Below are 16,683 nucleotides of genomic sequence, written 5' to 3' on the forward strand. Positions count from 1 at the left end.
TTCGTTCATATGATAAAAATTTTCTGGAAATTCTGGTTTTCAAAATTTTAGTACCTAGTATGACATACTTAGTGAAAAATAGAAAACTGAAAAATAAATTTAACCGAATAAATAGTTCTTATGCCATATTCTAAGGCATTACGATGAAATTGCCAAATTTTATCACATTTACCAAATTTTATCATTTATTATAAAACCATATTTCGTTGTTTATTTTACCACAATTATTACCAAAGCACCACAGTAAAAATTACCGAGCTTTTTGGTGTTCCCATACCACCAGAAATACGGTAAATTTTACTATATTCTGGTAGTTTTCACCATATTTTTTTGTCAGTGTATGAATATTTAAACTTTCTAAAATAGAATAAAGGTATGTTTCTATTCCAGTAATTGTCAAACTGATTTCACGACACCAATTATTAATATTCAAAATATTGTTGAAAAATTAAATCTCTTACATTGCAGTCGAACCTCCATTGATCGTTCCTGCATCTGTCGTTTTCCCGTATCTATCGTTTTATTTTAACGACCCCGTCCCAAATGTTAATCTTATAATGTTAATATCCCAGTAGTGGACTGATCGTAAAGACACGGCTCCCAAGTAGAACACCGAAGTCAAGCATCACTGACTGCTGTCAGTAAGCGGGTGGGTGACCACTTTGATCAGCCTGCGTAGGGACCGAGGGTGTGCGGTATCGGTCATCGTTAAACTCTGCGTGCAGGGGACCCATCGCCTTTGCTGAACATCAAAATTGCGATGGAATGTCTTCAGATCATCCTCAGAGATGTTTCCCAGACCGTCGCCAATGTTAATAATACCCGTTTAGTTCGTTTTTGAAACTAGCAGTTTCCCTTTCCTATAGTTCAGAAATTCTACTGACATTTTTCAAAGATTTTGGAGCTCATTCGTTTTGAGAACAAAATTAGTAACTCCTGATGATAATGATGAAGAAGAGAAAGGGGATTTGTTAGATTAAGGAACAAATTCTTCAAGCATCACATTTAATGTTCATGCATCGATTGATGAAAATGTTGAAACTTGTGACGTTGGCGGTTCAAAAAATGGTTGCAGAAATTGAAAAAGTGCTATGTGATACCGATGGAGACAAGGGACTCTTAGCCATCATCAAGTCTCGAAGCTTCTGAACTAATAATAAGATTTCTGTATTTATAAGAACTTACAGGAAATGAACAGCAATCAGTTATGCTTGTCGAAATTTTATTGTCTAAGCAAAAAATATTATGTTTAAACCAACATTTACGAATATTTAAAAAAAAAAAAGTAAATGGATTCTATTCGTCTTTCTTTTGCATTAAGTACATACCTTTTTTTCAATTAAAGTTTTTAGACTAACTATAAAATTATTCATTTTCAAATCCATTACTTCTTTATTATTTTTCATATATTTTTATGTCATTGTCTATTATTTTAAATTGACTCGCATTTGTCGTTTCCCGTATCTATCGTTCGTAATGAAGGGTCCCTTGAGAAACGATTGATTGAGGTCATACTGTAATAGGTTGCGAAAGATTTTGTGTGGGACAGCACAAAAAAATATTCCCTAACTAACTACTAAACTTCTTTTATTTTATAAACCAGAAGTATTCGCTGTGAACTTTTAAAGGGAAGGTCCGATAACAACTTTGATGATAAGTTTTTTTCTTATCTTTTAATACTTTATATGGTACAATCGAGTTTTATAGAAAATCAATAGCCAGTAACCCATGTAAAAACAACAACAACAAAAAAAACCTTGTGCATTTCTTGTTTTTTCTGTTGTAAAGAAAATACCCCTGTGTCTAAAATCCTTGAACTGATACCAAAGGGTACAGCTATTTTGATATTGCTACGATGACTCAGTGGTTTAAGGCACTGTGCTGTCATTGAAAAGGACTGGGGTTCGATCCTCAGTGGCGATTTGAATTCAACCCACCTTCATATCGATGGGTTCCAGCTTGTTCGGAAAGTAAACGTAGCCTTCGCATAATGCTGACCCTAATCATGATTTTGGACTCGAAATTATAGAGGCTTAACCTTTATGACCTTCCTTACAGTGGCCTGTTGATGGAATACTTTACTTTTATTTTAATTCTAGAAACAAGCAGAAAAATATTAGTTTTGCTAAATTTATTTAGGGGAGCCGTGATGATGCAGGTGATAGTGCAATTGCCTGCCAAAACCCAGTTTCGGCAGAGACCCAAGTTCGAATCCAAGCGGTGACAAGTTGATACGAATTTTGTACCCGGCTCACATCAACCACAGTGCTCTTTACCGAACAAAATGTCTTCAGTGGTAGACGGATCATGGATTAAAATCCCCTTGCCATCGGGCTAACCGTGAGAGGTTTTCGTGGTTTTTCTCTCCATGTAACGCAAATGCGAGTTAGTTCCATCAAAAAGTTCTCCACGAGGGCTAGTTTGTCGCAATACTTTATCCAAGCGTTTCTTTGCCTTCTGGGTTGAGTTCAACAACATAGATAGTTGTAAACTCAGAATTTAGGTAGCTGTTCAACTTCGGTTACAAAATAAAATGAAATAAAATTTATTTAAGGATAATGTCCTTCTTCATTTTTCATGATTTTATTGTAATGGTTGAAAAAAGAAGAAAAAAGAAGTAAAAATCAAGACTTTTGTACATTAAAGAAAACTTTAACGCTGCTATATAAACTTGTTCAATAATTTAACTGAAATACATCAGTATTATATACAAATTTTAAAAGATATAACCTTTTAAAACAGAACTAGAAGTTCAGTATAATTTGTTTTATTAGTTTGAATGAAACAAGATGTTATTCTATTATCTAGTATACAATGCTACAAATTAATTTGCTTTTACATCCATACTTTCAATTTGCTTTCAATTTTCGGCTAAAACATTTTTTTTTTGCCTTTTTTAAAACAAATATGGATATCTTCTAGTTCTTTTTGATAAAGTTGCTAAGTTTCAAATGAAAATATTATTTTATTTATTTATTTATTATTATTTTCTTTGCAAAAATAAAGCAATTTGTTTCCGAATTTCTTTAGTAGATAGGTAAAGTTCTGAGAGATTTTTAAGCATTCCAAAGCCAATTTCTTCATCATGTTATTGATGAGTTTCGCCTTTGTTTTGCTTATTATGGAATCTTTCTGAGGAAAAACTGAATAAAAATGAAAAAAAAAATACAATTAGAAATAAATAAAAATTAGCGAATAAATTTGCAAGTTAAAGTTTTTTTTTATACTTCTAAATTTTCACGATAAAATTTAATGTGGTAATCCAGTTCAGGATGAGGTTGGCTTATACGTGCATGCAAAAAAAAGGCTCCATTTTAAAAATTTCGAAATAATTCTTCATAGTTTCAGATGATGAAATATAAAAAATCGAAACAAAAGTGTAACACATGGTTCATTTAGAAACAATTCCTTTTAATTGAAAAGCAACTCTTTTTTAAGAGCTATTGTACCATTTTCAAAAGAGATGTAAGTGCAGGCTGAGACGGACTCGGCTTGAATAAAATATTGAACGCGTATAACTGCTTGCTTTTAAATGATACGATGCATCTTAAAAGAAAATCTTAAATTCGAATGCAAAGACGTCATAGAATAATAACGCAAATCATTACTTTGCGTAGGAAAAGGAAAAAGAAGGAGAAAAAGATCCAGTTCGAGATGACCATTATCCATCCATATCCCCCCTCTCTCTATTGAATGAAATAAGTTTTTTTTTTTGTGAAAAAAATGTCGACGGACATTGGAAAAATGGGAAGAGAGAGGGAAGAGAGAAAAAAAATGGAGAACTTGGTTTTCCGTTCAGAAGAGCTTGAGCACTCAGCCTAAATGACCTGGCCGAATGAATGGGGCCCGAGGCCCCCCTGACCACTTCACTTTGTCATTCGTCTGTGTTCGCTATTCTATGAGATCTCTTCTCCTCATTGGTTTGCCTTCTGTCCATAGGATTCTCCCCAGAAGAATAGAATCAGAAGAAACTTAGAAGAACTCTTCCATCTCGTTCATTGTGAAGAGTGCTGAGGGGGATGGATTATAAAATTCGCTGATGATTGAAATCAGTGTTATCTAAAGAAAATGTTATTTCCCTTAAAGTTTATTTGAGGTGATTTGAATTATTAAAGTTAATTTGAGGTGTTTTGAATTATTTAAAGTTAATTTGAGGTGTTTTGAGTTATTAAAGTTGATTTGAGGTGTTTTGAATTATTAAAGTTAATTTGAGGTGATTTGAATTATTAAAGTTAATTTGAGGTGTTTCGAATTATTAAAGTTAATTTGTGGTTTACTTCAAGAACAACCTTAATAAATAAAACCTCTAAAGGTTTATAATCAAGATGCGTGAAGTATATTTTATTCACACTTGATGTTGTCTTGAGGTGGATGGAAATCTACCTAAGAGCAACCAGCTGAGAGAGGTTGTTTTTGAGGTGCACAGGTTATTTTTTCTACATTAACACTAGATTGCCCAAGGAAGTCATTTTGACTGCTTTTCAATTTCAATTAGAAAAGCAATGATGACACAGTTTTTCAGAATCTTGTGATTTTTTGTACAACATATAATTTTTTTCATTGTTAATATTTACTAATACCTTTTTATATAACTGAAAATAATATAAAAATATTAAAAATTAATTTTAAGCAAATTTCTTTATACATTAGTTATTCTTTCTCAATGCAGACATTTTGACTGCTTTTGGGCAATATAGGTATTTCAGTCTTTCTAGTTTTAAAGGGTTATTACATTACAGGTTATTTTTCTGCATTATTTTTTGCTACATTATATTTGTGTTATGAATAATTTCACCCCGATTTCAAATAAAAATTATTGCTGAGCTATTATATGTGGTTAATTTTGTGAGGTGTAAATGAGGTTGAAATTGAGGTTTAGAGATGAGGCTATTTTTGGTGCGTAAAATGACCTCATTTTCTACCTCAGATACGTTCTTTTACATCTGCCAACCTCAAAAACATCTAATTTTTTGTAAGCGTTCACTTATTAACCCTTTAGGGCAGATTTCCTTTTTTAATTATAAAAAACAGTCCAATAGTTACTGAAAGAATCTACTAGTCTATCGTAATTATATTTGTACTAAAATCCGAAAAAAAGAAGTCTAATTTTTTTTCCCGCTCATTTTAATAAATTTATCAAGAATTGACTTTGTAAATTAAAGAAATTTCAGTGATGAGTAACTGTTTCTCTTAGATTTAAATAAGTGCAAATTGAAAAATTATTGTTTGGAACTGTGTTTGAAAAATTTTACCATTAATGCAAGAAAAAGGCATTGGTGTTTCATGCTGCATTTCATAATGATAAATTATTAAAATACTAAATATAATCTTTTGACACATCATGATCTAAATTAATACAAAATTTCATTGTTAAAGGGTTAATGTTTGAGGATTGACTTTTGAACTAGAGAGAGGGATTTAAAAATAGAGATTACGTTTCTAAATTACTGCCACTTTATAATACAGATTATATTATACCTAACATAGAAATGATACAAAGTAAATACACCAGAATTAAGGTTTGAATATTTATTAAAAATACATATTATTCCTCCTTATTTTAAAATTTTTATTACACTGTTTGCGGATTAATTGGACTGAGGTTTCTAAATCAAATAAAATATATTAATAAAATAAATAGTTTTTTAATTTTTTATTTCTACTGTTCAACAACGTGTTCGAAATTCATGCCGCAATTGAAGAAGTCATTGGTGTCATGAAAAAGGTATTCCTTATAAAGCAATCTTGAAGCATCATCCAATTGCTTCAACGCTAATGTTTTAGATTTTATTTTATTTTGAATTGCAAAAATCTCTTTATAAAGCAACTGCAGTTATGAGTATTTTAAGAACATTAAAAATTAGAATTTCCTAAACTCAAAATACATGAAAAAAGTCACTGTCACTCTACACTAATTGTCTGATTTTCCAAGTGATTCTACTGATTTTACAACAGGAAAAAGGCTAAAATCTTTAATAAAAATTGACGGTGAGCATTTTCACTACCGATAAAATTTTTAAAGAGTAAAAATCTAGTCCGCTGAGAGAAGTGCGCGTTTAATTGCGCATTGATGTACTTTGTTTGGGATAGTGCTTGAAACTATCCGCTTCTGGAACGCTTTTCTGAAATTATACCTATAAAATTACATAATATAAATTATATGAGCCGTGATGGCTCATGGGATAGAGCGTTCGCCTTCCAATGAGGTGAACCTGGTTCGAATCCCACCGATGGCTGATCGATAAGAATCCGCATCCGGCTTGCGCCGACCACAGTGCTGACGTGAAATATCCTCAGTGGTAGACGGGTAATGGGTTAGAGTCCCTTTGACGTCAGGCTAACCGTGGGATGTTCTCGAGGTCTTCCTCTCTATGTAACGCAAATGCGGGTTCATTCCATCAAAAAGTCCTCCAGAGGCAAATTTCCCCCAATACTTGATCCAGGAGTTCCATTGCCTTATGGATTGGGTTCAAAATGAGAAGGCTACGAAGTTGAACATCAGGAGTCGTGAAACCCAAAAATGGGGTCGGCTGTTCAACGACGGTTATAAAATAAAATAAAATATAAATTACATAAGCTATTTATGTTCAGTAAGTGAGATGTTTGCCTTTAAAGTCAAAATTCGATTTATTTAAACGAGTTAGACGTGAAGGGTGGAAGAGGGATAATGTGGATATGAGGTTAAAGTGGACAGCTGGAATTTTTCGCTTATTCACCATTTAAAATTTCTCTAAAACTTCTGATAGGTTTACGAAACAGTTTTACTCTTCCGATGAAAAGTTGTCTGACAACATATCTGATTTTTAAGTAGAAAATAGAAAAATAAGTTTTCCTGATGGAGAAAAAAAAATCTAAATCATTAATCTCCTTCTTAATTGCCACTTTAGGCTATTTCTATTCATTGTTTTCAACAATAGGAGATATTAAGTTATTCGTGAATATTCAGATTGAATATTTTAATTTAATAATGTCAAATTATAGGCATACTTTATAAGTTAGGTACAAATGAATGCTAAGATTGCTAATAAATATAAATAGTATGGTTAAATTAAATCAAAATTGGTTAAATGAACTGAAAAATTAATTATTGCAGTTTATACATAAAAATTTATTAATTAATAAAGTAAAATATTAAAGTCATATTCTTCCCTTCATTTCAAATTGATTCATCATTGGCAATTAACACAATTCAAATATAAAAATACGTCATTTTACAGTGAAAAAAAAGGTGATTGAGAAAACAAATGTTTTTTATTTTTATTCTACGCCTTTACATACGATTTTCACTTTTATAAATTTCGTTCCATATAAATTTGTTGTAATATCTATGAATATTAGTTCAACATTTTTGAGATGGTCCCTGAAGAAAATCAAGGGTCAAGATTTCCCCTTAGTTCTCCATACTTTAAAGAGCTCTTTAGAAGTCTTCCTATGAAATGGGTCACACCAGGATGTTCTATAGAACAGACTTTTTTACCGATGAAGTATTCTTTTATTCCTTTTTCTATAACTTCCCTCTCGTTCAGTATAGCTATTAAATTTTATAAGTTATTGAAATTAAGGTATGAGCAAATTGTAAAAATTCAAAATTTGGGTGATTTTTTTTCTGTTGGAGCCGCAGGTGAATGCTGTAGTACTTGTTTAATTAATAAGAAATTATGTATCTCATGCTATTTTTTTCCTTTATAACATAATACTAATAATAATAAAATGCACTTTTTATTTTATAAGAATTTGTCTTATAAATTTATGTTAATAAAATATATTTGTTTTCTCCTCAAAATATTGTAGTTGAATGTAAAACAAGAGATTCTTCTTTTAATCTACTAATCAATTCTTCTTCATCTAATTCCATACAGATTGTGAACATGGGCTGTTTTTCAAAACTTAGTGCATTTTAATACTATCGCAATTCTATACTACTCATATATACGGGTATTTCAGGACAAGTTAAAAAGGTTCTTACATTTGTATATTTTTCTTAATTTAGACACACAAGACAACATGTTGAAGAAAAAAAAGCTTACACGAAATATTTTGGTTTTAGTGAGTACTTTCAGGTTCTAAAAATGTCGGAAAAATATTGAAAGTTTTGAAATTTTCAAAATGTGCTAAACTCTTTGTTATAATACCCTTAATTAGTAAAATCCCCCCCTCTCTCTCTATTCCTTTTCTTCTTACGTAATTTGGGAAATTGTATTGTTTATTGTATCATGTGTCACGTACCATAGTCTTTTTTGCAGTAGTAAAATTTTTCTGTCATTGTATGTATTTTCACTTTTGTTGCTTGAAATCATTACGCATACTTTAATTATTTTCACTGTTGTAATTTCAGATTAAATATCTTAATAAGCAGTTACCTTTATAAGTGTCTTTAGTTTTAAGCATAATTTATAGCACCTTTCGGAATTTCGTATAGAACATAAGCATAATTTATAGCATTTCAAATTAGAATTCACAAAGATTGTGTGTTCATTAAAAATGTTTAACTTGATCATTGTAAACTTTTGTGTGAGCTGAGAATAGTTTTTCAAAATTACTTGTTCAGTTGATACAGTACTTCAGCAATGCAAATAATATGTTATTCGATTGATCTAGTTTTTTCTTTTAATTTTCATTTTTCTATTAAGACCAAGTATTTATGCAAATAAAATTAAACATCATTTTTATTTTCCTGCTCTTAATAATCTCTATAAAAGAGTAATTTCTGTTTAAACTTCCATAAACGAGTGTCTTGTTAACACAGTTACTGAAATTTTTTTTCCGATTTTTTTCAATGCATTTATCTAAAAGGCATTTCTTTTCAATATTTCACTGTATTTTTATTTATTTAATGAGTACTTAGATCTCCAGTAAGTGTGGTTGGTAAAGTTATTTGCATAGCAAGATGTTCGCCTGGGACGGGATTCAAATCCCGTGCTACCTCATTAGATCATCTCTTAGTAGTTTAAATTTTACTCTACAGTCATGTTCCTAGGCATTTAAGAGCTTATAAACAATTTAAGAGTTTTACTTCTAAATAGCCGAGTTTCTTGTAGATATATCTGCCTATTTTTACAGAAACTTCCGTTTTTTTTTTTTAATTTTCTATAAATTTACTTGAAACTTCTTCTAAATTATTTAATGTAAATTTCATTTTTTTACTTGTTAAAATAGGACCATGTACCTAGCTAAAAACAAGGTTAAAGAGAACACAGCGTTTTTTCGATTCTTGTAAATATTTCTGTAGATTTACAAGACCGAATAAAGTCTTTTTCATGAGACCATTTTGCGATATTTACAACTATGCATTTAAAAATAATATTTTAATTTCGTAGTATAAATTTTTGTGAACTTTAAAGAAATAAATTTCATTCATAAAGATTGCACTTTAACAGTCAGTAAGAAGTCATTGAGGAACTTTCATTTTTGAAGTGAAATAAACATCCTTAAATATGTGAAAAGAATTTAGGTACTTATAACAAAAATCATTTCATTTTATGAAAACTAAAGCTTAAAAACAAACATAGAGAAAGCCTTAAAAGTTTCAATCATTTCTTGTTTACAATTTAAAAAAAATGCTAATCGATACATCAAACTGAAAATTGATGTGATAAAAGAATCTAAAATGCCTTAAGTAGTGAAATTTAAGTTCCCCTATCCAACCCATCACTGGTATTCCTTTTTGTATTTGTATTTCGATAACACCACATTTCCTTATCACATACTCTACAAAAGTTATTCTTTTTTTTTAAAAAAAATATCTACTCTCTGAAAACCGCAGAATCCAACTGAATCGAGAGATTTTATGGGTGATGTGGAAAAAAGATTGTCTTTCACAACTTGAAACAAAATGGAAGTACAGAAAAAGAAGGAAAAAATGGGAAGAACGAATAAATAAAAGCAAAGGGTTCGTGAAAAAGCATAAAGGCTTGAAGGTGGTGAATTTTTTTATGGCCATCCCAGGGAATATAAGCGATATCAGAATCCAAACATCCTTCTTATCTTTTGGGAGGAGGAAGAGCATTCAGGAGAGTTGAGGAAGACAGAGAGGATGCGACTCATTTTCCTGTATCAATAGACAGTGTGATAGGGGAAGTGTTAGGGCCCATGCATAAAATGATTGAGAGTATAAAGTTGAAATTTTGACTTGTTAATTAACATTAAAGAATGTATGATTCATTAATGTATACTAATGAGGCTTGAAACAAAAAGAAGTAAATTCTTGAAGTAGTTGTATTAAGATGAATTTTACTTCTTTAAGAATGTGTTTCACTAAATAAAATAGGGGCTCTTTTTCTCTTCTTAGATGAGAATTTATTGAAGGTTTTCAATTGCAAGTGAATACCTCAATAAATGTTAAATAGATGAATAACAAAAAAGAAGTTTAATGTTTCAATCTGCAGTGGGTACGTTTTTTTTTTAAATGTCCGATTAACTGTATTTTATTATAATCAAAGTAGTAGAGATATTGTCACCACATACAAACAGTCATCGCAATGATAAAATAAGGATCTGTTAATTAATGTTATCGAATATATTACCTTAAGATTTAAAGGAATTTGTCAAAAAAAAACAAGTTTTTTCAATCAAAGTTCTTATAAGGCAGTAGTGGCCACTAGAAAACATGAAAACATCAAACAATGCCACTTTCAAGGTTCTTCAAAACATGAAAACACAATAATTTTGTACGGTAGTGTAGTTGAGATTTAATAAATGATATAAAAATAAAACAAAAGTCTACACCTGGGTATTATTCTTGTTGAAATTATTTTTAAAAGTTCTATCGGTTAGATTATGCTTAAAATAAAATTGTATATTTTGAAACGTTTAGTTCTAAATAATTATTTAACAGTATTTTTATGGCTTTTTAAGTACTAACTGTGATATGGCTTTTGAATTTTTAGCGTTCATACAAAGTCATCTCTATTAGAATTAGTTCTCAAAGATGCAAGCACAGTTTTTAAGTATAGATCTCAGATAGTGTTGAATAATATTTTGATTTCACTATGTTCTTAACAGAAAATATTTGCTCCCAAAACATACATGTTCGTTGTGCTGGTTAGATTCATCACGTTGATCTATTGTTGTCAATCTGTTCCATTTCCGGTTTTGTCGTATTCAGTTGCATATGGGTATTGATTTTGAAAGTTCCTTAAGTGGACTTTATTATTTTAACAGGAGAAGGATATTTAACTTTGAACTGCACAAGATTTAGGAACAACCTGATACTATTAAATACATAAAATAAATAGAATGAATTGGATGGTCCACGTGATTTGAATGAGTGATGATAATATAATAAAAAAGATATTGCTTTTTTATTTATTTTTAGACCTACTGAAGCAAGAAAGCGGGGAAGGCCGCGGTTGAGATGGTCTGATTCGGGGGAGTGGGAGTCTGGTCTGCAATTAATGAAAAGAATTGGAGATCAAAGATAAATCGGAAGCCCTTATGGATAAATCTTCAGAGGAAGGTATTGGCCCACATTAGGTTCTCTGGCCAACTATGATGATGAAGATTATTATTTTTTAAAATTGTTTTAATTCTTCTTTAAGTCTTCCACTATAAAAATTCTGTTTTACCACATTGTGTGCACAAATACTGTAGATTGGCATACCATAACCTGAGAAAGAATTTATTAGATACTTAGTACTTTTCACTGTATTTTCAAAATAGCATTTTAATTTGAGTAGCGATAAATTTTCTTTTAGTTTAAATAAATTTTATAATCATTTTAATGGATATTACTAGTCATGAAAAATGTAATTGTGCAATTTTTTAACTTCAAAAATGTTTATGCCACACCCCCCACACCGTAGGGAATGTGATTAAAAGAAAATTGCTGTGTAGCTCCGGCAAAATTCTTGCCATGAAGAAAAAAAAAGAGTTTTTTTGTGAAAAGTTTTGTTACTGCTTTTGGCAGTTTTGTATTTTATTTTGTATTTTTCTAATAACTTTTAACCTTTTTTGAATGGGTGTTTCCTTTAAATCTTTGTTACAGTTTGTTCCATCAAAAGTCCTCCATGAGTGCATATTTCTCCCAATATTTGATCCTTGTCTTCTGGATTGGGTTCAAAATTACAAGGCTACGGCATTGGACACAGGCAGTTGTAAATTCAAAATTAGGTCGGCTGTTCGAGGATGTTCATAAAAATATACAAAATACTCTTAGCAGTATCAATGGATGTGAAATTTTAATAAAAATTAGAAAACTATGCCTAAAACTTAGATTTTAGCCAAAATCGGTTCATGTTTTGATCGATAAATGCAATTTTTATCGCTGAAGTATTCCATCATGTATGTTACAATTGAGTTTGTGTGTAAAATTTTGCGTTTGTTTCGAATGTATGTAAAATTTCGCCTTTTACTCTCATTAAAAATACCTTTTCTTCAGTATTAAGACTAAGGATTGAATTGTACAACCAATACTTTTTAAACAGCAATATTTTTCTACTCTAAGCGTTATTTTTTTTTTATCAAATAAAATTTTTTGCTTTNTAGATACTTAATACTTTTCACTGTATTTTTAAAATAGCATTTTAATTTGAGTAGTGATAAATTTTCTTTTAGTATTAATAAATTTTATAATCATTTTAATGTATATTATTCGTCATGAAAAATGTAATTGTGCAATTCTTTAATTTCAAAAATGTTTATGCCACACCCCCACACCGTAGAGAATGTGATTAAAAGAAAATTGCTGTGTAGCTCCGGCGAAATACTTGCCATGAAGAAAAAAAAAAGAGTTTTTTTGTGCAAAGTTTTGTTACTGCGTTTGGCAGTTTCGCATTTTATTTTATATTTTTCTAATAACTTTTCACCTTTTTTGAATTGGTGTTCACTTCTTTAAATCTTTGTTACAATTTGTTCCATCAAAAGTCTTCCACGAGTGCATATTTTCCCCAATATTTGATCCTTGTCTTCAGGATTGGGTTCAAAATTACAAGACTACGGCTTTGAACACAGCTAGACAGTTGAACACGGCTAGACAGTTGTAAATTCAAAATTGGGTCGGCTGTTCGAGGATGTTCATAAAAATATATAAAATATTCTTAACAGTATCAATAGATGTAAAATTTTAATAAAAATTAGAAAACTATGCCTAAAACTTAGATTTTAGCCAAAATCGGTTCATGTTTTGATCGATAAATGCAATTTTTATAGCTGAAGTATTCCATCATGTATGTTACAATTGACCAAGTTGAATTGTACAACCAATACTTTTTAAACAGCAATATTTTTCTACTCTAAGCGTTATTTTTTTTTTTTTTTTTATCAAATAAAATTTTCTGCTTTCGCAATGTAATCTTAAGAGGCTTAGAAAAGACAAAAATTGATGAACGTTCAGATGATGTTCATCATGTCAAAACAAATCAATATTAAAATTATAACTTTTTATTTTAATTTCTCACCAGATAAATTATTTTTTTTTATTTCTCACAGAAATTTTCATCTCAACCCATAAATGTACATCACTGAACATTGCGAAGCCTCAAAAAGCAAAAGTAGTACTTTTCAGTATGTGTGACTAAAGTAGAGGAGTAATATTTTTAAATTTTGAATATTACTTCTCTTTCGAGTTTTTTCATTTAGAGAAATTAGGATTTTTTTTGTCTTTGCTAGGACAAAGTTAGTTCTGAGTGTTTGATTTCGCAATCTTATTACAAACTAGCACGAACTTAAAGTAAGTCTGCTAGAACTGTGTATACTGCGGCACTCTAAGAGAAAATGTTCTAATTTAGAACAAAAGGTTTTAAGAATAGCTCTTTTTTTTGTATTTTGATGGTTTGTAGGAAAAGTTAACTACACGATTTAAAAATCTGTCATGATAGTTCTAGGAGTAAAGAATATATTGAGGGCACAGCAATTTCAACCTTTGGAATTGAGCTCCCAGCATCGAGGAGAGGTTCCCCCTAAAGGAAAGTGAGGCAAAAGCAAAGCAGATCTCAAACAATAGTAGTAGTTGCGGTGTAGACCACATCGTCCATAAAAATTCCCCCAAACAATGAACTGCGAACGACCGCCGAATACGAATATCTAATTATGAGATGCTCGAATGAAAATGTCCCACGTGACCTGTCCACGGAATCGAGCATTTCATTCACTTGGAAAAGACTGTTCTGGTCCCGCACAAGGGAACCAAGAACATTTGTTTGTTTTTTGATGGAACCTACGATAAAGAGTCATCATCAAAACCTGAATCTCATCAAATCAGGATGGATGGCTGAAGAGAGATCTTCAGATAGGATGAAAGAGATTTGTCAAGTGAAGGTCTTGTATCAGGGAACGAAGGATTCTTTTGCCTGTGACGCGTTCCTAACTTTCACAGCAATTTGATGTGTTGGCATGTGTGCATTCATTAAGGTTCGTGAAAGGACTATTGTCGATTTTATGATGGTTCATTTGGGTTACTGTAACGAGTTCATAAAGTTCATCGTCGTTGCAGAGAATGTAAACATAGGAACAAAAGGCTTCGAAAAATGATACGGGAGTAAAATCATTTTCGGTACATCGGCAAAATATGTGTCGTAATTAAGTATAACGTTTGAGATAAATATTCATACCTAACATCTTCTTGGAACTACAGGCCAGAGCTGTTCCATCCAGCGGATTCTGTCAAATGCTTTTCTCTTGTTAGTTACACTGTAAAGAAATCCTGAATTAAATTACGGTATGAAATATCTTTCGTAAAATTCATTTTTACTGTAAAATATTGTACAATATTTTTTACAGTAATATTTATCAAATTCGAGTGATTCAGTGATTTTATGGTAATTGTTACTGGGAAAATTACAGTATATCAGATATTTTTTCCGTAACATATGTTCCAGTAAAAATGAATTTTACACTAAACAGTACAGGCACCCTGAGTGCCGGTACTTTTTTTTAAAAAAAAAAAATTTGATCCGGAATTTTTGATTGTCTGCTTTCAATGTCATCAAGTGGAGGTCTTTCCCGCTCTTTAGTACCACCTGACTTGTTGAAGGTCTATACCTTTGTGAGGTTGTAATCTTCTGATAGAAATAAGTGACACAGATACTTTATACGCTTTGACTTGATGACTTTTACTATATCTGGTAGTCTACAGTCATTATTTCATGATTGTTGAGAGAGTGACTGACATTATTTTCTCGGATAACACCAATTTGGCATACTAATTTTCTTTCAAAAATTAGCAGCTTGTTTTTGACATGTTTACTACTTGTCGGATTAGTAATGTCTTCTCACTAAATTTAGTTCTATTACTAATGAATTGTGATATTAGTTGGTTTTAAAAAAAAAAGTAAAGTTTTTTTAAAAAAAAAAGAATTCTACTTCCTTTATGTTAGCGTTAACCTATGGAGAATTACGGGAAAGAAAGTTCTTTTTTTTAATTAAATTATTAATTAATATTTTCGAATAAAGTTAGATATCAGATTTCAAATTTTAAAATTGCAAGTATCTTTAAAATATTTAAAATACTACATTGAATAAGAACGTATCACTGAAGTAAAACGATAAACATTCATAAATATTTGCTAATTACTTACTGAATAAGGAGAATATTCTCATTGAATAACAAGAATGAAATGAAGGAAGTTAAATTCTCCCTTAGTTTTACTGAAGAGGACCATTAACGAAAAAACGTGCTTAGTAAGATAACATAGTTTGGCGTAACCATTTTAAAAATTATAAAAAATTGACGAATATATTTACAAAGAAGATTTTTCTTATGAAATTGAAAAGAAAACTAGACGAAACAAATTGAATCTTGTGTACTTCACAACCGTTTGGAGCTAAGATCTAGAGAATTAACATCTAGTATGATTTTTTTCACCGTGTTTTTAAACTATAGTTGAATTTTTATTGAATAAGAGTTTGCATGTCATTGAACAGTCGATTCCTATTGAATTTGCTACTATTAATGTACTTGTAATTTGGCCTTGTAGTTTCGAACCCTGCCCAAAAGACAACGGAACTCCTGTATCAAGCATATGAACAAACTCGCTTTCGCTGAGGACTTTTTGATAGATATAACCCATACTTACATTACATGGAGAGGAAAACCATGGCAAGGGGATTCTAATTCTTGATCCGTAGTCCATTGTAGACATTTTATTGTATACTTGGGTCGGTGCGAGACGAGAGAAGTATATGAATCTATCAGCTATCACCACTGAACTCAAACCGGGGTTGTTTTATTTTGGAGATTACGCATTAGTGTTTGTCAGTATGCCTCAATACAATAGATGGCAAGGTCAAGATCTCATGATAGTGCGTCATAAAAATAATATATACTAATTCAAAGTGTAACGATTAAGACGATGTAACCTTTACTTCTGACATAAATGACCAATGTACGAATTCCGATAATATGCTGGTTTATTTCGTTTATATATTCCATGAATTCGGTGGTCACATACTGGCACATCTGTAGTTGCAGACGCAATTATGAATTAGAATATTATTTTCGGTCTACTAAGCTTTTCTGTTTTTCTCACAATTTAATGCAAATAAAGTTTAAATTTACTTAAAAAGCTGTTAATATGTAAACATTTTTATAAAAATGTAGGTTGAGATATTGAAATTTGAAAAAGAAAAAAAAAATTATCGGCATAGACATCGGTGATCGGCAGGAATCTCCATCAATAGATTGAATTATCTAAATTATGATGCTTTTAAAAATTAGAGGAAATATATATCGGGAAGTTAAAGTGAAAT

This window comes from Parasteatoda tepidariorum, chromosome 1 (assembly GCF_043381705.1).
Source record: "Parasteatoda tepidariorum isolate YZ-2023 chromosome 1, CAS_Ptep_4.0, whole genome shotgun sequence".
NCBI classification, from domain to species: Eukaryota; Metazoa; Arthropoda; class Arachnida; order Araneae; family Theridiidae; genus Parasteatoda; species Parasteatoda tepidariorum.